The sequence below is a fragment of the Gymnoscopelus microlampas genome (genome assembly GCF_963454915.1).
Source record: "Gymnoscopelus microlampas genome assembly, chromosome: 9".
In the NCBI taxonomy this organism is placed as follows: domain Eukaryota; kingdom Metazoa; phylum Chordata; class Actinopteri; order Myctophiformes; family Myctophidae; genus Gymnoscopelus; species Gymnoscopelus microlampas.
The window spans coordinates 58,226,269-58,248,280 of NC_139946.1; positions in this window are offsets into that span (position 1 = coordinate 58,226,269).

Genomic DNA, 22,012 nt, shown 5'->3' on the forward strand with positions numbered 1-22,012 from the left:
CTAATGCCTACATTGTACATTTGTAATTATAGCAGGGCGGAATTTTGATACCATAGTGCACTTGGTGATACAAGCGCGAAATTTGGCACAGATGACCTTCATATGACCCTAATTGATAATCAACCTCTGGCCACGCAGAATTCCTACGATTTCAAGATGGCCACCACCAGTTTTCAAAATGTCTGCAACTGGGCCAATGTGTTGGACTATATCGCTTTGCTGGGGCTTATTTTAATATAAGAGAATATGTTCTGGAGGTATTCCTACCAAGTAAGATAAAAAATAACATTAGGTTCCAATATGGCGGCATGTATTCCAATATGGCTGCCGATAAATTGCAGAAATGTGCACCTGCTTATGGTTTATCCACATGACCTTGTTGTACATGTATTTGTATTAATTACCATACACAGAATCCATTTATGGAACATTTGAAAGTGATTTATTAGCTTGGTAAAGCTTAGTGCTTACTTTTTGTTTTGTTATCAAGTCATTATAAACACATTTTCATTTACAATGGTGGCTGGGCAAGTGACAGGCCAGTGTACTAGCAACTGCAACCACAGAGGGGTGTGCAGATAAGTCCAAACTTAAAGCATTTGCAGTGTCCAGAACATGTTATTTTACATCCACATTGTGTCAGCTTCTGGCATAATTTGGCAAACAGGACTGCACAAGAGTCACTGGCCCCATATATGTCCTGCTTGGAATGCACTTCACTTGCATTCACTTCCTTGTAGGAACTACTTCTATGAAGTTCTATCGTACATGAGTACTATGAACTCCTCAATGACTTGCATATGTTTATCATTTATTGCAACAGGTGTTGAACCTAATTTGGAGACGTTGTCTGCCATGCTGACCTTTTTCCCTTTCCATGGAAGGACGAAACTGTTTGGCATCCCCTGAATGCATGAAAGAAGCAAAGACCTGATGACTTTGATTCAATAGCTGATGCAATTTCATGAACGGGATCCATCTGAGATCCTTCCCTCCTTCCAAAGGCAATCCACAGCTAATTCAAGCCAAGTCTTTGAACAAGTGAAACTGTTATGTCAACAATGTCAGTATCTGAGGCAGAGCTGCAGAGGATAGCATCTGACACATCATGATTCGCAGCTCAGATACTGACGTTGTTGTCATAGCAGTTGCACTTGTTCAAATTAAATAAGTCTGAGACTTATTGTCAGTATCAGCTGAGAACTCAGGGGTCTTATAGACCCCCTGGTATTGCTGAGGTGGAGCGCCACACTCACCGTACCTACTCATACACTGATCCTGATCGAACCCATGACCATGTGATCCGAAGGTGAAAGCTCTACCGACTGAGCAACCCAGACACAAAGACTTGGCTTGAAAAAGCTGTCGAAGGACCTCAGATGATTCCCCCTTCATGAAAATGCATCAGCTATTGGATCAAAGTCATCAGGTCTTTGCTTCTTTCATGCGTTCAGCAGATGCCATACAGTTTTGTCCTTCCACGGAAAGAGAAAAAGGCCAGCACCTGTTTGAGAAAATATCCCTATATATATCTAGGTTTTTGTATTTACTTGCCCTAGGTCGTTAAAAAGCTACCAAATCACTTTAAAATGTGCTATAAATCGATTCTGTGTATGGTAATTAATACAAATACATGTGCTTCAAGCTCATGTGAATGTATATTTATGCAATTTATCGGCAGCCATATTGGAAAATATGCCGCCATATTGGAACCTAATATTATTATTTTTATCTTACTTGGTAGAAATACCTTCAGAACATATTCTCCTATATTAAAATAAGAGGGAAATCAAAGATTTACAGCCCCAGCAAAGTGATATAGTCCAAAATGTTGGCCCAGTTGCAGCCATTTTGAAAAATGGTGGTGGCCATCTTGAAATCTTAGGATTTTTGCTTGGCCAGAGGTTGATTATCAATTAGAGTCATATGAAGGACATCTGTGCCAAATTTCACGCTTGTATCACCAAGTGCACTATCATGTATTGAAAACTGCAAAATTCCGCCCTGCTATTAGGGGGATCTTGACATGTTTAGAGAACCACTGATATACGTACAAGTGTTGGTTGGTTTGTTTGTTACCCTCTCATTCAGAGTTACAGACCTGTTAGGGGTACATTTGGTTCCATTAGTAAAGTATTGATATTGCTGATGTATTAAAAACACTTCTCGATTATTTGATTCATTGAAAAAGGAATCAAACTTAATCAATATTTAACCCAGTACTTTCATGTTTGCTTTTGTGTATATAAATGTATATATCCTTTTACCCCTTGCTAGCTTCAACCCCTGTGAACTACGCTACCTGCAGACCGCTGCAGAGTAGTTCCTGGTGAAGTATCACACAACTACATAGAGGATCCCACAGATGTCCCTGGCCAGCACCTGCCCCGTAAGCAGTGGACAACCCTCAACCGCCTGATGACAGGCGTGGGGACGCTTCGGTGAAGCAATGCGACGGTGGGGCCTCTCGGACAGTGCCCACTGTGAATGTGGAGAGCCCCTACAGACTGTGGAACACATCATGACCAGCTGCCCGAAACACCGCCCGCCACATGGCGACCAAGGCCGTATGAACCTGGATGACGAAACGCTGGATTGGCTTGCTGCAACGGAGCTGAGGATCTGATGACATACGCAAGAAGAAGAAGTATCACACACACATACACACTCACTCGCTCGCTCGCTCGCTCGCTCGTTCGTTCGCTCTTTCGTTCGCTCGTTCAATCACTCACTCACACTCTCTCTCTTTGATTGTTCTATATTGTTTTGGGTAGCTGTTTGTTGCTGTCCTAGTAACACTTGTGTGTGACTTTTTTTTTTCCCAACTCAACGGAAACAGGTAGCTGAAGTCCAAGCAGGTTACAGAGATGCCTCGCCAGTCCAAGCGTGGCAAACCAGTGATGGACCAGGCTGCCTGCAGATCAGCGAACCGGTGGAAGAGGTCAGCCTGGACTAGACTAACGCAGAGGTCTTTGATTCCAGCTGAGTTGTCAAACAAGAAGGTGTCTGTCTTTGCTCATTTATTAATTTTGAGGAGTAAATGCCAGTGTTTACACAATAAACATTGATTTTGTTTTTCTTTTGTTGAAACAGTTTGCCCTTCTTGTCGGTGATTCACATCTCCGATCCATCGTGGATGGATACAGCAGTTGTCGTTTGCTGTTCATGAGCAACTGCAGCAGGCAAGAGCACAGGTTCGTCCGAGCATCTTAAATGAAAATGATTAAAAGCTAAGATGACAGGGTTCCCATTTTCCGGCCTGCAAACGGTGCTCTCTGTTTTTATGCACAGGTCAGTCCTAGGACACCACCCCGCAAGTCTGTAGCAGCCACTCCAGCACCTGTTAGGAGTGTCTCTACACCAGTGGTTGTAACTCGTGAGTTGCAAGTACCGCTGATTGCCGAGGTAAGGAGTCACTGCTTTGTGACGAGACTCTGTTATCATATTAGTTTACTTGATCCTATAGTTTACTGAGACACTACACTGTCTCTCTGCATTCTATGAATGTTTTGACCTCGTTTGCTGTAAGTCACTCTGGATAAAGGGCTAATGCCTACATTGTACATTTGTAATTAGGGGGATCTTGACATGTTTAGAGAACCACTGATATACGTACAAGTGTTGGTTGGTTTGTTTGTCACCCTCTCATTCAGAGTTACAGACCTGTTAGGGGTACATTTGGTTCCATTAGTAAAGTATTGATATTGCTGATGTATTAAAAACACTTCTCGATTATTTGATTCATTGAAAAAGGAATCAAACTTAATCAATATTTAACCCAGTACTTTCATGTTTGCTTTTGTGTATATAAATGTATATATCCTTTTACCCCTTGCTAGCTTCAACCCCTGTGAACTACGCTACCTGCAGACCACTGCAGAGTAGTTCCTGGTGAAGTATCACACAACTACATAGAGGATCCCACAGATGTCCCTGGCCAGCACCTGCCCCGTAAGCAGTGGACAACCCTCAACCGCCTGATGACAGGCGTGGGGACGCTTCGGTGAAGCAATGCGACGGTGGGGCCTCTCGGACAGTGCCCACTGTGAATGTGGAGAGCCCCTACAGACTGTGGAACACATCATGACCAGCTGCCCGAAACACCGCCCGCCACATGGCGACCAAGGCCGTATGAACCTGGATGACGAAACGCTGGATTGGCTTGCTGCAACGGAGCTGAGGATCTGATGACATACGCAAGAAGAAGAAGTATCACACACACATACACACTCACTCACTCGCTCGCTCGCTCGATCGCTCGCTCGCTCGCTCGCTCGATCGCTCGTTCGTTCGCTCGTTCGTTCGCTCGTTCAATCACTCACTCACACTCTCTCTCTTTGATTGTTCTATATTGTTTTGGGTAGCTGTTTGTTGCTGTCCTAGTAACACTTGTTGTGTGTGACTTTTTTTTTTCCCAACTCAACGGAAACAGGTAGCTGAAGTCCAAGCAGGTTACAGAGATGCCTCGCCAGTCCAAGCGTGGCAAACCAGTGATGGACCAGGCTGCCTGCAGATCAGCGAACCGGTGGAAGAGGTCAGCCTGGACTAGACTAACGCAGAGGTCTTTGATTCCAGCTGAGTTGTCAAACAAGAAGGTGTCTGTCTTTGCTCATTTATTAATTTTGAGGAGTAAATGCCAGTGTTTACACAATAAACATTGATTTTGTTTTTCTTTTGTTGAAACAGTTTGCCCTTCTTGTCGGTGATTCACATCTCCGATCCATCGTGGATGGATAAAGCAGTTGTCGTTTGCTGTTCATGAGCAACTGCAGCAGGCAAGAGCACAGGTTCGTCCGAGCACCTTAAATGAAAATGATTAAAAGCTAAGATGACAGGGTTCCCATTTTCCGGCCTGCAAACGGTGCTCTCTGTTTTTATGCACAGGTCAGTCCTAGGACACCACCCCGCAAGTCTGTAGCAGCCACTCCAGCACCTGTTAGGAGTGTCTCTACACCAGTGGTTGTAACTCGTGAGTTGCAAGTACCGCTGATTGCCGAGGTAAGGAGTCACTGCTTTGTGACGAGACTCTGTTATCATATTAGTTTACTTGATCCTATAGTTTACTGAGACACTACACTGTCTCTCTGCATTCTACGAATGTTTTGACCTCGTTTGCTGTAAGTCACTCTGGATAAAGGGCTAATGCCTACATTGTACATTTGTAATTAGGGGGATCTTGACATGTTTAGAGAACCACTGATATACGTACAAGTGTTGGTTGGTTTGTTTGTTACCCTCTCATTCAGAGTTACAGACCTGTTAGGGGTACATTTGGTTCCATTAGTAAAGTATTGATATTGCTGATGTATTAAAAACACTTCTCGATTATTTGATTCATTGAAAAAGGAATCAAACTTAATCAATATTTAACCCAGTACTTTCATGTTTGCTTTTGTGTATATAAATGTATATATCCTTTTACCCCTTGCTAGCTTCAACCCCTGTGAACTACGCTACCTGCAGACCGCTGCAGAGTAGTTCCTGATGAAGTATCACACAACTACATAGAGGATCCCACAGATGTCCCTGGCCAGCACCTGCCCCGTAAGCAGTGGACAACCCTCAACCGCCTGATGACAGGCGTGGGGACGCTTCGGTGAAGCAATGCGACGGTGGGGCCTCTCGGACAGTGCCCACTGTGAATGTGGAGAGCCCCTACAGACTGTGGAACACATCATGACCAGCTGCCCGAAACACCGCCCGCCACATGGCGACCAAGGCCGTATGAACCTGGATGACGAAACGCTGGATTGGCTTGCTGCAACGGAGCTGAGGATCTGATGACATACGCAAGAAGAAGAAGTATCACACACACATACACACTCACTCACTCGCTCGCTCGCTCGATCGCTCGCTCGCTCGCTCGCTCGATCGCTCGTTCGTTCGCTCGTTCGTTCGCTCGTTCAATCACTCACTCACACTCTCTCTCTTTGATTGTTCTATATTGTTTTGGGTAGCTGTTTGTTGCTGTCCTAGTAACACTTGTTGTGTGTGACTTTTTTTTTTCCCAACTCAACGGAAACAGGTAGCTGAAGTCCAAGCAGGTTACAGAGATGCCTCGCCAGTCCAAGCGTGGCAAACCAGTGATGGACCAGGCTGCCTGCAGATCAGCGAACCGGTGGAAGAGGTCAGCCTGGACTAGACTAACGCAGAGGTCTTTGATTCCAGCTGAGTTGTCAAACAAGAAGGTGTCTGTCTTTGCTCATTTATTAATTTTGAGGAGTAAATGCCAGTGTTTACACAATAAACATTGATTTTGTTTTTCTTTTGTTGAAACAGTTTGCCCTTCTTGTCGGTGATTCACATCTCCGATCCATCGTGGATGGATACAGCAGTTGTCGTTTGCTGTTCATGAGCAACTGCAGCAGGCAAGAGCACAGGTTCGTCCGAGCATCTTAAATGAAAATGATTAAAAGCTAAGATGATAGGGTTCCCATTTTCCGGCCTGCAAACGGTGCTCTCTGTTTTTATGCACAGGTCAGTCCTAGGACACCACCCCGCAAGTCTGTAGCAGCCACTCCAGCACCTGTTAGGAGTGTCTCTACACCAGTGGTTGTAACTCGTGAGTTGCAAGTACCGCTGATTGCCGAGGTAAGGAGTCACTGCTTTGTGACGAGACTCTGTTATCATATTAGTTTACTTGATCCTATAGTTTACTGAGACACTACACTGTCTCTCTGCATTCTATGAATGTTTTGACCTCGTTTGCTGTAAGTCACTCTGGATAAAGGGCTAATGCCTACATTGTACATTTGTAATTAGGGGGATCTTGACATGTTTAGAGAACCACTGATGTAAGTACAAGTGTTGGTTGGTTTGTTTGTTACCCTCTCATTCAGAGTTACAGACCTGTTAGGGGTACATTTGGTTCCATTAGTAAAGTATTGATATTGCTGATGTATTAAAAACACTTCTCGATTATTTGATTCATTGAAAAAGGAATCAAACTTAATCAATATTTAACCCAGTACTTTCATGTTTGCTTTTGTGTATATAAATGTATATATCCTTTTACCCCTTGCTAGCTTCAACCCCTGTGAACTACGCTACCTGCAGACCGCTGCAGAGTAGTTCCTGGTGAAGTATCACACAACTACATAGAGGATCCCACAGATGTCCCTGGCCAGCACCTGCCCCGTAAGCAGTGGACAACCCTCAACCGCCTGATGACAGGCGTGGGGACGCTTCGGTGAAGCAATGCGACGGTGGGGCCTCTCTTACAGTGCCCACTGTGAATGTGGAGAGCCCCTACAGACTGTGGAACACATCATGACCAGCTGCCCGAAACACCGCCCACCACATGGCGACCAAGGCCGTATGAACCTGGATGACGAAACGCTGGATTGGCTTGCTGCAACGGAGCTGAGGATCTGATGACATACGCAAGAAGAAGAAGTATCACACACACATACACACTCACTCGCTCGCTCGCTCGCTCGCTCGCTCGATCGTTCGTTCGCTCGTTCGTTCGCTCGTTCAATCACTCACTCACAATCTCTCTCTTTGATTGTTCTATATTGTTTTGGGTAGCTGTTTGTTGCTGTCCTAGTAACACTTGTTGTGTGTGACTTTTTTTTTTCCCAACTCAACGGAAACAGGTAGCTGAAGTCCAAGCAGGTTACAGAGATGCCTCGCCAGTCCAAGCGTGGCAAACCATTGATGGACCAGGCTGCCTGCAGATCAGCGAACCGGTGGAAGAGGTCAGCCTGGACTAGACTAACGCAGAGGTCTTTGATTCCAGCTGAGTTGTCAAACAAGAAGGTGTCTGTCTTTGCTCATTTATTAATTTTGAGGAGTAAATGCCAGTGTTTACACAATAAACATTGATTTTGTTTTTCTTTTGTTGAAACAGTTTGCCCTTCTTGTCGGTGATTCACATCTCCGATCCATCGTGGATGGATACAGCAGTTGTCGTTTGCTGTTCATGAGCAACTGCAGCAGGCAAGAACACAGGTTCGTCCGAGCATCTTAAATGAAAATGATTAAAAGCTAAGATGACAGGGTTCCCATTTTCCGGCCTGCAAACGGTGCTCTCTGTTTTTATGCACAGGTCAGTCCTAGGACACCACCCCGCAAGTCTGTAGCAGCCACTCCAGCACCTGTTAGGAGTGTCTCTACACCAGTGGTTGTAACTCGTGAGTTGCAAGTACCGCTGATTGCCGAGGTAAGGAGTCACTGCTTTGTGACGAGACTCTGTTATCATATTAGTTTACTTGATCCTATAGTTTACTGAGACACTACACTGTCTCTCTGCATTCTATGAATGTTTTGACCTCGTTTGCTGTAAGTCACTCTGGATAAAGGGCTAATGCTTACATTGTACATTTGTAATTAGGGGGATCTTGACATGTTTAGAGAACCACTGATATACGTACAAGTGTTGGTTGGTTTGTTTGTTACCCTCTCATTCAGAGTTACAGACCTGTTAGGGGTACATTTGGTTCCATTAGTAAAGTATTGATATTGCTGATGTATTAAAAACACTTCTCGATTATTTGATTCATTGAAAAAGGAATCAAACTTAATCAATATTTAACCCAGTACTTTCATGTTTGCTTTTGTGTATATAAATGTATATATCCTTTTACCCCTTGCTAGCTTCAACCCCTGTGAACTACGCTACCTGCAGACCGCTGCAGAGTAGTTCCTGGTGAAGTATCACACAACTACATAGAGGATCCCACAGATGTCCCTGGCCAGCACCTGCCCCGTAAGCAGTGGACAACCCTCAACCGCCTGATGACAGGCGTGGGGACGCTTCGGTGAAGCAATGCGACGGTGGGGCCTCTCGGACAGTGCCCACTGTGAATGTGGAGAGCCCCTACAGACTGTGGAACACATCATGACCAGCTGCCCGAAACACCGCCCGCCACATGGCGACCAAGGCCGTATGAACCTGGATGACGAAACGCTGGATTGGCTTGCTGCAACGGAGCTGAGGATTTGATGACATACGCAAGAAGAAGAAGTATCACACACACATACACACTCGCTCGCTCGCTCGCTCGCTCGCTCGATCGCTCGTTCGTTCGCTCGTTCGTTCGCTCGTTCAATCACTCACTCACACTCTCTCTCTTTGATTGTTCTATATTGTTTTGGGTAGCTGTTTGTTGCTGTCCTAGTAACACTTGTTGTGTGTGACTTTTTTTTTCCCAACTCAACGGAAACAGGTAGCTGAAGTCCAAGCAGGTTACAGAGATGCCTCGCCAGTCCAAGCGTGGCAAACCAGTGATGGACCAGGCTGCCTGCAGATCAGCGAACCGGTGGAAGAGGTCAGCCTGGACTAGACTAACGCAGAGGTCTTTGATTCCAGCTGAGTTGTCAAACAAGAAGGTGTCTGTCTTTGCTCATTTATTAATTTTGAGGAGTAAATGCCAGTGTTTACACAATAAACATTGATTTTGTTTTTCTTTTGTTGAAACAGTTTGCCCTTCTTGTCGGTGATTCACATCTCCGATCCATCGTGGATGGATACAGCAGTTGTCGTTTGCTGTTCATGAGCAACTGCAGCAGGCAAGAGCACAGGTTCGTCCGAGCATCTTAAATGAAAATGATTAAAAGCTAAGATGACAGGGTTCCCATTTTCCGGCCTGCAAACGGTGCTCTCTGTTTTTATGCACAGGTCAGTCCTAGGACACCACCCCGCAAGTCTGTAGCAGCCACTCCAGCACCTGTTAGGAGTGTCTCTACACCAGTGGTTGTAACTCGTGAGTTGCAAGTACCGCTGATTGCCGAGGTAAGGAGTCACTGCTTTGTGACGAGACTCTGTTATCATATTAGTTTACTTGATCCTATAGTTTACTGAGACACTACACTGTCTCTCTGCATTCTATGAATGTTTTGACCTCGTTTGCTGTAAGTCACTCTGGATAAAGGGCTAATGCCTACATTGTACATTTGTAATTATAGCAGGGCGGAATTTTGATACCATAGTGCACTTGGTGATACAAGCGCGAAATTTGGCACAGATGACCTTCATATGACCCTAATTGATAATCAACCTCTGGCCACGCAGAATTCCTACGATTTCAAGATGGCCACCACCAGTTTTCAAAATGTCTGCAACTGGGCCAATGTGTTGGACTATATCGCTTTGCTGGGGCTTATTTTAATATAAGAGAATATGTTCTGGAGGTATTCCTACCAAGTAAGATAAAAAATAACATTAGGTTCCAATATGGCGGCATGTATTCCAATATGGCTGCCGATAAATTGCAGAAATGTGCACCTGCTTATGGTTTATCCACATGACCTTGTTGTACATGTATTTGTATTAATTACCATACACAGAATCCATTTATGGAACATTTGAAAGTGATTTATTAGCTTGGTAAAGCTTAGTGCTTACTTTTTGTTTTGTTATCAAGTCATTATAAACACATTTTCATTTACAATGGTGGCTGGGCAAGTGACAGGCCAGTGTACTAGCAACTGCAACCACAGAGGGGTGTGCAGATAAGTCCAAACTTAAAGCATTTGCAGTGTCCAGAACATGTTATTTTACATCCACATTGTGTCAGCTTCTGGCATAATTTGGCAAACAGGACTGCACAAGAGTCACTGGCCCCATATATGTCCTGCTTGGAATGCACTTCACTTGCATTCACTTCCTTGTAGGAACTACTTCTATGAAGTTCTATCGTACATGAGTACTATGAACTCCTCAATGACTTGCATATGTTTATCATTTATTGCAACAGGTGTTGAACCTAATTTGGAGACGTTGTCTGCCATGCTGACCTTTTTCCCTTTCCATGGAAGGACGAAACTGTTTGGCATCCCCTGAATGCATGAAAGAAGCAAAGACCTGATGACTTTGATTCAATAGCTGATGCAATTTCATGAACGGGATCCATCTGAGATCCTTCCCTCCTTCCAAAGGCAATCCACAGCTAATTCAAGCCAAGTCTTTGAACAAGTGAAACTGTTATGTCAACAATGTCAGTATCTGAGGCAGAGCTGCAGAGGATAGCATCTGACACATCATGATTCGCAGCTCAGATACTGACGTTGTTGTCATAGCAGTTGCACTTGTTCAAATTAAATAAGTCTGAGACTTATTGTCAGTATCAGCTGAGAACTCAGGGGTCTTATAGACCCCCTGGTATTGCTGAGGTGGAGCGCCACACTCACCGTACCTACTCATACACTGATCCTGATCGAACCCATGACCATGTGATCCGAAGGTGAAAGCTCTACCGACTGAGCAACCCAGACACAAAGACTTGGCTTGAAAAAGCTGTCGAAGGACCTCAGATGATTCCCCCTTCATGAAAATGCATCAGCTATTGGATCAAAGTCATCAGGTCTTTGCTTCTTTCATGCGTTCAGCAGATGCCATACAGTTTTGTCCTTCCACGGAAAGAGAAAAAGGCCAGCACCTGTTTGAGAAAATATCCCTATATATATCTAGGTTTTTGTATTTACTTGCCCTAGGTCGTTAAAAAGCTACCAAATCACTTTAAAATGTGCTATAAATCGATTCTGTGTATGGTAATTAATACAAATACATGTGCTTCAAGCTCATGTGAATGTACATTTATGCAATTTATCGGCAGCCATATTGGAAAATATGCCGCCATATTGGAACCTAATATTATTATTTTTATCTTACTTGGTAGAAATACCTTCAGAACATATTCTCCTATATTAAAATAAGAGGGAAATCAAAGATTTACAGCCCCAGCAAAGTGATATAGTCCAAAATGTTGGCCCAGTTGCAGCCATTTTGAAAACTGGTGGTGGCCATCTTGAAATCTTAGGATTTTTGCTTGGCCAGAGGTTGATTATCAATTAGAGTCATATGAAGGACATCTGTGCCAAATTTCACGCTTGTATCACCAAGTGCACTATCATGTATTGAAAACTGCAAAATTCCGCCCTGCTATTAGGGGGATCTTGACATGTTTAGAGAACCACTGATATACGTACAAGTGTTGGTTGGTTTGTTTGTTACCCTCTCATTCAGAGTTACAGACCTGTTAGGGGTACATTTGGTTCCATTAGTAAAGTATTGATATTGCTGATGTATTAAAAACACTTCTCGATTATTTGATTCATTGAAAAAGGAATCAAACTTAATCAATATTTAACCCAGTACTTTCATGTTTGCTTTTGTGTATATAAATGTATATATCCTTTTACCCCTTGCTAGCTTCAACCCCTGTGAACTACGCTACCTGCAGACCGCTGCAGAGTAGTTCCTGGTGAAGTATCACACAACTACATAGAGGATCCCACAGATGTCCCTGGCCAGCACCTGCCCCGTAAGCAGTGGACAACCCTCAACCGCCTGATGACAGGCGTGGGGACGCTTCGGTGAAGCAATGCGACGGTGGGGCCTCTCGGACAGTGCCCACTGTGAATGTGGAGAGCCCCTACAGACTGTGGAACACATCATGACCAGCTGCCCGAAACACCGCCCGCCACATGGCGACCAAGGCCGTATGAACCTGGATGACGAAACGCTGGATTGGCTTGCTGCAACGGAGCTGAGGATCTGATGACATACGCAAGAAGAAAGAGTATCACACACACATACACACTCACTCGCTCGCTCGCTCGCTCGCTCGCTCGCTCGATCGCTCGTTCGTTCGCTCGTTCGTTCGCTCGTTCAATCACTCACTCACACTCTCTCTCTTTGATTGTTCTATATTGTTTTGGGTAGCTGTTTGTTGCTGTCCTAGTAACACTTGTTGTGTGTGACTTTTTTTTTTCCCAACTCAACGGAAACAGGTAGCTGAAGTCCAAGCAGGTTACAGAGATGCCTCGCCAGTCCAAGCGTGGCAAACCAGTGATGGACCAGGCTGCCTGCAGATCAGCGAACCGGTGGAAGAGGTCAGCCTGGACTAGACTAACGCAGAGGTCTTTGATTCCAGCTGAGTTGTCAAACAAGAAGGTGTCTGTCTTTGCTCATTTATTAATTTTGAGGAGTAAATGCCAGTGTTTACACAATAAACATTGATTTTGTTTTTCTTTTGTTGAAACAGTTTGCCCTTCTTGTCGGTGATTCACATCTCCGATCCATCGTGGATGGATACAGCAGTTGTCGTTTGCTGTTCATGAGCAACTGCAGCAGGCAAGAGCACAGGTTCGTCCGAGCATCTTAAATGAAAATGATTAAAAGCTAAGATGACAGGGTTCCCATTTTCCGGCCTGCAAACGGTGCTCTCTGTTTTTATGCACAGGTCAGTCCTAGGACACCACCCCGCAAGTCTGTAGCAGCCACTCCAGCACCTGTTAGGAGTGTCTCTACACCAGTGGTTGTAACTCGTGAGTTGCAAGTACCGCTGATTGCCGAGGTAAGGAGTCACTGCTTTGTGACGAGACTCTGTTATCATATTAGTTTACTTGATCCTATAGTTTACTGAGACACTACACTGTCTCTCTGCATTCTATGAATGTTTTGACCTCGTTTGCTGTAAGTCACTCTGGATAAAGGGCTAATGCCTACATTGTACATTTGTAATTAGGCGGATCTTGACATGTTTAGAGAACCACTGATATACGTACAAGTGTTGGTTGGTTTGTTTGTTACCCTCTCATTCAGAGTTACAGACCTGTTAGGGGTACATTTGGTTCCATTAGTAAAGTATTGATATTGCTGATGTATTAAAAACACTTCTCGATTATTTGATTCATTGAAAAAGGAATCAAACTTAATCAATATTTAACCCAGTACTTTCATGTTTGCTTTTGTGTATATAAATGTATATATCCTTTTACCCCTTGCTAGCTTCAACCCCTGTGAACTACGCTACCTGCAGACCGCTGCAGAGTAGTTCCTGGTGAAGTATCACACAATTACATAGAGGATCCCACAGATGTCCCTGGCCAGCACCTGCCCCGTAAGCAGTGGACAACCCTCAACCGCCTGATGACAGGCGTGGGGACGCTTCGGTGAAGCAATGCGACGGTGGGGCCTCTCGGACAGTGCCCACTGTGAATGTGGAGAGCCCCTACAGACTGTGGAACACATCATGACCAGCTGCCCGAAACACCGCCCGCCACATGGCGACCAAGGCCGTATGAACCTGGATGACGAAACGCTGGATTGGCTTGCTGCAACGGAGCTGAGGATCTGATGACATACGCAAGAAGAAGAAGTATCACACACACATACACACTCACTCGCTCGCTCGCTCGCTCGCTCGCTCGCTCGCTCGATCGCTCGTTCGTTCGCTCTTTCGTTCGCTCGTTCAATCACTCACTCACACTCTCTCTCTTTGATTGTTCTATATTGTTTTGGGTAGCTGTTTGTTGCTGTCCTAGTAACACTTGTTGTGTGTGACTTTTTTTTTTCCCAACTCAACGGAAACAGGTAGCTGAAGTCCAAGCAGGTTACAGAGATGCCTCGCCAGTCCAAGCGTGGCAAACCAGTGATGGACCAGGCTGCCTGCAGATCAGCGAACCGGTGGAAGAGGTCAGCCTGGACTAGACTAACGCAGAGGTCTTTGATTCCAGCTGAGTTGTCAAACAAGAAGGTGTCTGTCTTTGCTCATTTATTAATTTTGAGGAGTAAATGCCAGTGTTTACACAATAAACATTGATTTTGTTTTTCTTTTGTTGAAACAGTTTGCCCTTCTTGTCGGTGATTCACATCTCCGATCCATCGTGGATGGATACAGCAGTTGTCGTTTGCTGTTCATGAGCAACTGCAGCAGGCAAGAGCACAGGTTCGTCCGAGCATCTTAAATGAAAATGATTAAAAGCTAAGATGACAGGGTTCCCATTTTCCGGCCTGCAAACGGTGCTCTCTGTTTTTATGCACAGGTCAGTCCTAGGACACCACCCCGCAAGTCTGTAGCAGCCACTCCAGCACCTGTTAGGAGTGTCTCTACACCAGTGGTTGTAACTCGTGAGTTGCAAGTACCGCTGATTGCCGAGGTAAGGAGTCACTGCTTTGTGACGAGACTCTGTTATCATATTAGTTTACTTGATCCTATAGTTTACTGAGACACTACACTGTCTCTCTGCATTCTATGAATGTTTTGACCTCGTTTGCTGTAAGTCACTCTGGATAAAGGGCTAATGCCTACATTGTACATTTGTAATTAGGGGGATCTTGACATGTTTAGAGAACCACTGATATACGTACAAGTGTTGGTTGGTTTGTTTGTTACCCTCTCATTCAGAGTTACAGACCTGTTAGGGGTACATTTGGTTCCATTAGTAAAGTATTGATATTGCTGATGTATTAAAAACACTTCTCGATTATTTGATTCATTGAAAAAGGAATCAAACTTAATCAATATTTAACCCAGTACTTTCATGTTTGCTTTTGTGTATATAAATGTATATATCCTTTTACCCCTTGCTAGCTTCAACCCCTGTGAACTACGCTACCTGCAGACCGCTGCAGAGTAGTTCCTGGTGAAGTATCACACAACTACATAGAGGATCCCACAGATGTCCCTGGCCAGCACCTGCCCCGTAAGCAGTGGACAACCCTCAACCGCCTGATGACAGGCGTGGGGACGCTTCGGTGAAGCAATGCGACGGTGGGGCCTCTCTTACAGTGCCCACTGTGAATGTGGAGAGCCCCTACAGACTGTGGAACACATCATGACCAGCTGCCCGAAACACCGCCCACCACATGGCGACCAAGGCCGTATGAACCTGGATGACGAAACGCTGGATTGGCTTGCTGCAACGGAGCTGAGGATCTGATGACATACGCAAGAAGAAGAAGTATCACACACACATACACACTCACTCAATCGCTCGCTCGCTCGCTCGATCGTTCGTTCGCTCGTTCGTTCGCTCGTTCAATCACTCACTCACAATCTCTCTCTTTGATTGTTCTATATTGTTTTGGGTAGCTGTTTGTTGCTGTCCTAGTAACACTTGTTGTGTGTGACTTTTTTTTTTCCCAACTCAACGGAAACAGGTAGCTGAAGTCCAAGCAGGTTACAGAGATGCCTCGCCAGTCCAAGCGTGGCAAACCAGTGATGGACCAGGCTGCCTGCAGATCAGCGAACCGGTGGAAGAGGTCAGCCTGGACTAGACTAACGCAGAGGTCTTTGATTCCAGCTGAGTTGTCAAACAAGAAGGTGTCTGTCTTTGCTCATTTATTAATTTTGAGGAGTAAATGCCAGTGTTTACACAATAAACATTGATTTTGTTTTTCTTTTGTTGAAACAGTTTGCCCTTCTTGTCGGTGATTCACATCTCCGATCCATCGTGGATGGATACAGCAGTTGTCGTTTGCTGTTCATGAGCAACTGCAGCAAGCAAGAACACAGGTTCGTCCGAGCATCTTAAATGAAAATGATTAAAAGCTAAGATGACAGGGTTCCCATTTTCCGGCCTGCAAACGGTGCTCTCTGTTTTTATGCACAGGTCAGTCCTAGGACACCACCCCGCAAGTCTGTAGCAGCCACTCCAGCACCTGTTAGGAGTGTCTCTACACCAGTGGTTGTAACTCGTGAGTTGCAAGTACCGCTGATTGCCGAGGTAAGGAGTCACTGCTTTGTGACGAGACTCTGTTATCATATTAGTTTACTTGATCCTATAGTTTACTGAGACACTACACTGTCTCTCTGCATTCTATGAATGTTTTGACCTCGTTTGCTGTAAGTCACTCTGGATAAAGGGCTAATGCTTACATTGTACATTTGTAATTAGGGGGATCTTGACATGTTTAGAGAACCACTGATATACGTACAAGTGTTGGTTGGTTTGTTTGTTACCCTCTCATTCAGAGTTACAGACCTGTTAGGGGTACATTTGGTTCCATTAGTAAAGTATTGATATTGCTGATGTATTAAAAACACTTCTCGATTATTTGATTCATTGAAAAAGGAATCAAACTTAATCAATATTTAACCCAGTACTTTCATGTTTGCTTTTGTGTATATAAATGTATATATCCTTTTACCCCTTGCTAGCTTCAACCCCTGTGAACTACGCTACCTGCAGACCGCTGCAGAGTAGTTCCTGGTGAAGTATCACACAACTACATAGAGGATCCCACAGATGTCCCTGGCCAGCACCTGCCCCGTAAGCAGTGGACAACCCTCAACCGCCTGATGACAGGCGTGGGGACGCTTCGGTGAAGCAATGCGACGGTGGGGCCTCTCGGACAGTGCCCACTGTGAATGTGGAGAGCCCCTACAGACTGTGGAACACATCATGACCAGCTGCCCGAAACACCGCCCGCCACATGGCGACCAAGGCCGTATGAACCTGGATGACGAAACGCTGGATTGGCTTGCTGCAACGGAGCTGAGGATTTGATGACATACGCAAGAAGAAGAAGTATCACACACACATACACACTCGCTCGCTCGCTCGCTCGCTCGCTCGATCGCTCGTTCGTTCGCTCGTTCGTTCGCTCGTTCAATCACTCACTCACACTCTCTCTCTTTGATTGTTCTATATTGTTTTGGGTAGCTGTTTGTTGCTGTCCTAGTAACACTTGTTGTGTGTGACTTTTTTTTTCCCAACTCAACGGAAACAGGTAGCTGAAGTCCAAGCAGGTTACAGAGATGCCTCGCCAGTCCAAGCGTGGCAAACCAGTGATGGACCAGGCTGCCTGCAGATCAGCGAACCGGTGGAAGAGGTCAGCCTGGACTAGACTAACGCAGAGGTCTTTGATTCCAGCTGAGTTGTCAAACAAGAAGGTGTCTGTCTTTGCTCATTTATTAATTTTGAGGAGTAAATGCCAGTGTTTACACAATAAACATTGATTTTGTTTTTCTTTTGTTGAAACAGTTTGCCCTTCTTGTCGGTGATTCACATCTCCGATCCATCGTGGATGGATACAGCAGTTGTCGTTTGCTGTTCATGAGCAACTGCAGCAGGCAAGAGCACAGGTTCGTCCGAGCATCTTAAATGAAAATGATTAAAAGCTAAGATGACAGGGTTCCCATTTTCCGGCCTGCAAACGGTGCTCTCTGTTTTTATGCACAGGTCAGTCCTAGGACACCACCCCGCAAGTCTGTAGCAGCCACTCCAGCACCTGTTAGGAGTGTCTCTACACCAGTGGTTGTAACTCGTGAGTTGCAAGTACCGCTGATTGCCGAGGTAAGGAGTCACTGCTTTGTGACGAGACTCTGTTATCATATTAGTTTACTTGATCCTATAGTTTACTGAGACACTACACTGTCTCTCTGCATTCTATGAATGTTTTGACCTCGTTTGCTGTAAGTCACTCTGGATAAAGGGCTAATGCCTACATTGTACATTTGTAATTAGGGGGATCTTGACATGTTTAGAGAACCACTGATATACGTACAAGTGTTGGTTGGTTTGTTTGTTACCCTCTCATTCAGAGTTACAGACCTGTTAGGGGTACATTTGGTTCCATTAGTAAAGTATTGATATTGCTGATGTATTAAAAACACTTCTCGATTATTTGATTCATTGAAAAAGGAATCAAACTTAATCAATATTTAACCCAGTACTTTCATGTTTGCTTTTGTGTATATAAATGTATATATCCTTTTACCCCTTGCTAGCTTCAACCCCTGTGAACTACGCTACCTGCAGACCGCTGCAGAGTAGTTCCTGGTGAAGTATCACACAACTACATAGAGGATCCCACAGATGTCCCTGGCCAGCACCTGCCCCGTAAGCAGTGGACAACCCTCAACCGCCTGATGACAGGCGTGGGGACGCTTCGGTGAAGCAATGCGACGGTGGGGCCTCTCGGACAGTGCCCACTGTGAATGTGGAGAGCCCCTACAGACTGTGGAACACATCATGACCAGCTGCCCGAAACACCGCCCGCCACATGGCGACCAAGGCCGTATGAACCTGGATGACGAAACGCTGGATTGGCTTGCTGCAACGGAGCTGAGGATCTGATGACATACGCAAGAAGAAAGAGTATCACACACACATACACACTCACTCGCTCGCTCGCTCGCTCGCTCGCTCGCTCGATCGCTCGTTCGTTCGCTCGTTCGTTCGCTCGTTCAATCACTCACTCACACTCTCTCTCTTTGATTGTTCTATATTGTTTTGGGTAGCTGTTTGTTGCTGTCCTAGTAACACTTGTTGTGTGTGACTTTTTTTTTTCCCAACTCAACGGAAACAGGTAGCTGAAGTCCAAGCAGGTTACAGAGATGCCTCGCCAGTCCAAGCGTGGCAAACCAGTGATGGACCAGGCTGCCTGCAGATCAGCGAACCGGTGGAAGAGGTCAGCCTGGACTAGACTAACGCAGAGGTCTTTGATTCCAGCTGAGTTGTCAAACAAGAAGGTGTCTGTCTTTGCTCATTTATTAATTTTGAGGAGTAAATGCCAGTGTTTACACAATAAACATTGATTTTGTTTTTCTTTTGTTGAAACAGTTTGCCCTTCTTGTCGGTGATTCACATCTCCGATCCATCGTGGATGGATACAGCAGTTGTCGTTTGCTGTTCATGAGCAACTGCAGCAGGCAAGAGCACAGGTTCGTCCGAGCATCTTAAATGAAAATGATTAAAAGCTAAGATGACAGGGTTCCCATTTTCCGGCCTGCAAACGGTGCTCTCTGTTTTTATGCACAGGTCAGTCCTAGGACACCACCCCGCAAGTCTGTAGCAGCCACTCCAGCACCTGTTAGGAGTGTCTCTACACCAGTGGTTGTAACTCGTGAGTTGCAAGTACCGCTGATTGCCGAGGTAAGGAGTCACTGCTTTGTGACGAGACTCTGTTATCATATTAGTTTACTTGATCCTATAGTTTACTGAGACACTACACTGTCTCTCTGCATTCTATGAATGTTTTGACCTCGTTTGCTGTAAGTCACTCTGGATAAAGGGCTAATGCCTACATTGTACATTTGTAATTAGGCGGATCTTGACATGTTTAGAGAACCACTGATATACGTACAAGTGTTGGTTGGTTTGTTTGTTACCCTCTCATTCAGAGTTACAGACCTGTTAGGGGTACATTTGGTTCCATTAGTAAAGTATTGATATTGCTGATGTATTAAAAACACTTCTCGATTATTTGATTCATTGAAAAAGGAATCAAACTTAATCAATATTTAACCCAGTACTTTCATGTTTGCTTTTGTGTATATAAATGTATATATCCTTTTACCCCTTGCTAGCTTCAACCCCTGTGAACTACGCTACCTGCAGACCGCTGCAGAGTAGTTCCTGGTGAAGTATCACACAATTACATAGAGGATCCCACAGATGTCCCTGGCCAGCACCTGCCCCGTAAGCAGTGGACAACCCTCAACCGCCTGATGACAGGCGTGGGGACGCTTCGGTGAAGCAATGCGACGGTGGGGCCTCTCGGACAGTGCCCACTGTGAATGTGGAGAGCCCCTACAGACTGTGGAACACATCATGACCAGCTGCCCGAAACACCGCCCGCCACATGGCGACCAAGGCCGTATGAACCTGGATGACGAAACGCTGGATTGGCTTGCTGCAACGGAGCTGAGGATCTGATGACATACGCAAGAAGAAGAAGTATCACACACACATACACACTCGCTCGCTCGATCGCTCGTTCGTTCGCTCTTTCGTTCGCTCGTTCAATCACTCACTCACACTCTCTCTCTTTGATTGTTCTATATTGTTTTGGGTAGCTGTTTGTTGCTGTCCTAGTAACACTTGTTGTGTGTGACTTTTTTTTTTCCCAACTCAACGGAAACAGGTAGCTGAAGTCCAAGCAGGTTACAGAGATGCCTCGCCAGTCCAAGCGTGGCAAACCAGTGATGGACCAGGCTGCCTGCAGATCAGCGAACCGGTGGAAGAGGTCAGCCTGGACTAGACTAACGCAGAGGTCTTTGATTCCAGCTGAGTTGTCAAACAAGAAGGTGTCTGTCCTTGCTCATTTATTAATTTTGAGGAGTAAATGCCAGTGTTTACACAATAAACATTGATTTTGTTTTTCTTTTGTTGAAACAGTTTGCCCTTCTTGTCGGTGATTCACATCTCCGATCCATCGTGGATGGATACAGCAGTTGTCGTTTGCTGTTCATGAGCAACTGCAGCAGGCAAGAGCACAGGTTCGTCCGAGCATCTTAAATGAAAATGATTAAAAGCTAAGATGACAGGGTTCCCATTTTCCGGCCTGCAAACGGTGCTCTCTGTTTTTATGCACAGGTCAGTCCTAGGACACCACCCCGCAAGTCTGTAGCAGCCACTCCAGCACCTGTTAGGAGTGTCTCTACACCAGTGGTTGTAACTCGTGAGTTGCAAGTACCGCTGATTGCCGAGGTAAGGAGTCACTGCTTTGTGACGAGACTCTGTTATCATATTAGTTTACTTGATCCTATAGTTTACTGAGACACTACACTGTCTCTCTGCATTCTATGAATGTTTTGACCTCGTTTGCTGTAAGTCACTCTGGATAAAGGGCTAATGCCTACATTGTACATTTGTAATTAGGGGGATCTTGACATGTTTAGAGAACCACTTATATACGTACAAGTGTTGGTTGGTTTGTTTGTTACCCTCTCATTCAGAGTTACAGACCTGTTAGGGGTACATTTGGTTCCATTAGTAAAGTATTGATATTGCTGATGTATTAAAAACACTTCTCGATTATTTGATTCATTGAAAAAGGAATCAAACTTAATCAATATCTAACCCAGTACTTTCATGTTTGCTTTTGTGTATATAAATGTATATATCCTTTTACCCCTTGCTAGCTTCAACCCCTGTGAACTACGCTACCTGCAGACCGCTGCAGAGTAGTTCCTGGTGAAGTATCACACAACTACATAGAGGATCCCACAGATGTCCCTGGCCAGCACCTGCCCCGTAAGCAGTGGACAACCCTCAACCGCCTGATGACAGGCGTGGGGACGCTTCGGTGAAGCAATGCGACGGTGGGGCCTCTCGGACAGTGCCCACTGTGAATGTGGAGAGCCCCTACATACTGTGGAACACATCATGACCAGCTGCCCGAAACACCGCCCGCCACATGGCGACCAAGGCCGTATGAACCTGGATGACGAAACGCTGGATTGGCTTGCTGCAACGGAGCTGAGGATCTGATGACATACGCAAGAAGAAGAAGTATCACACACACATACACACTCACTCGCTCGCTCGCTCGCTC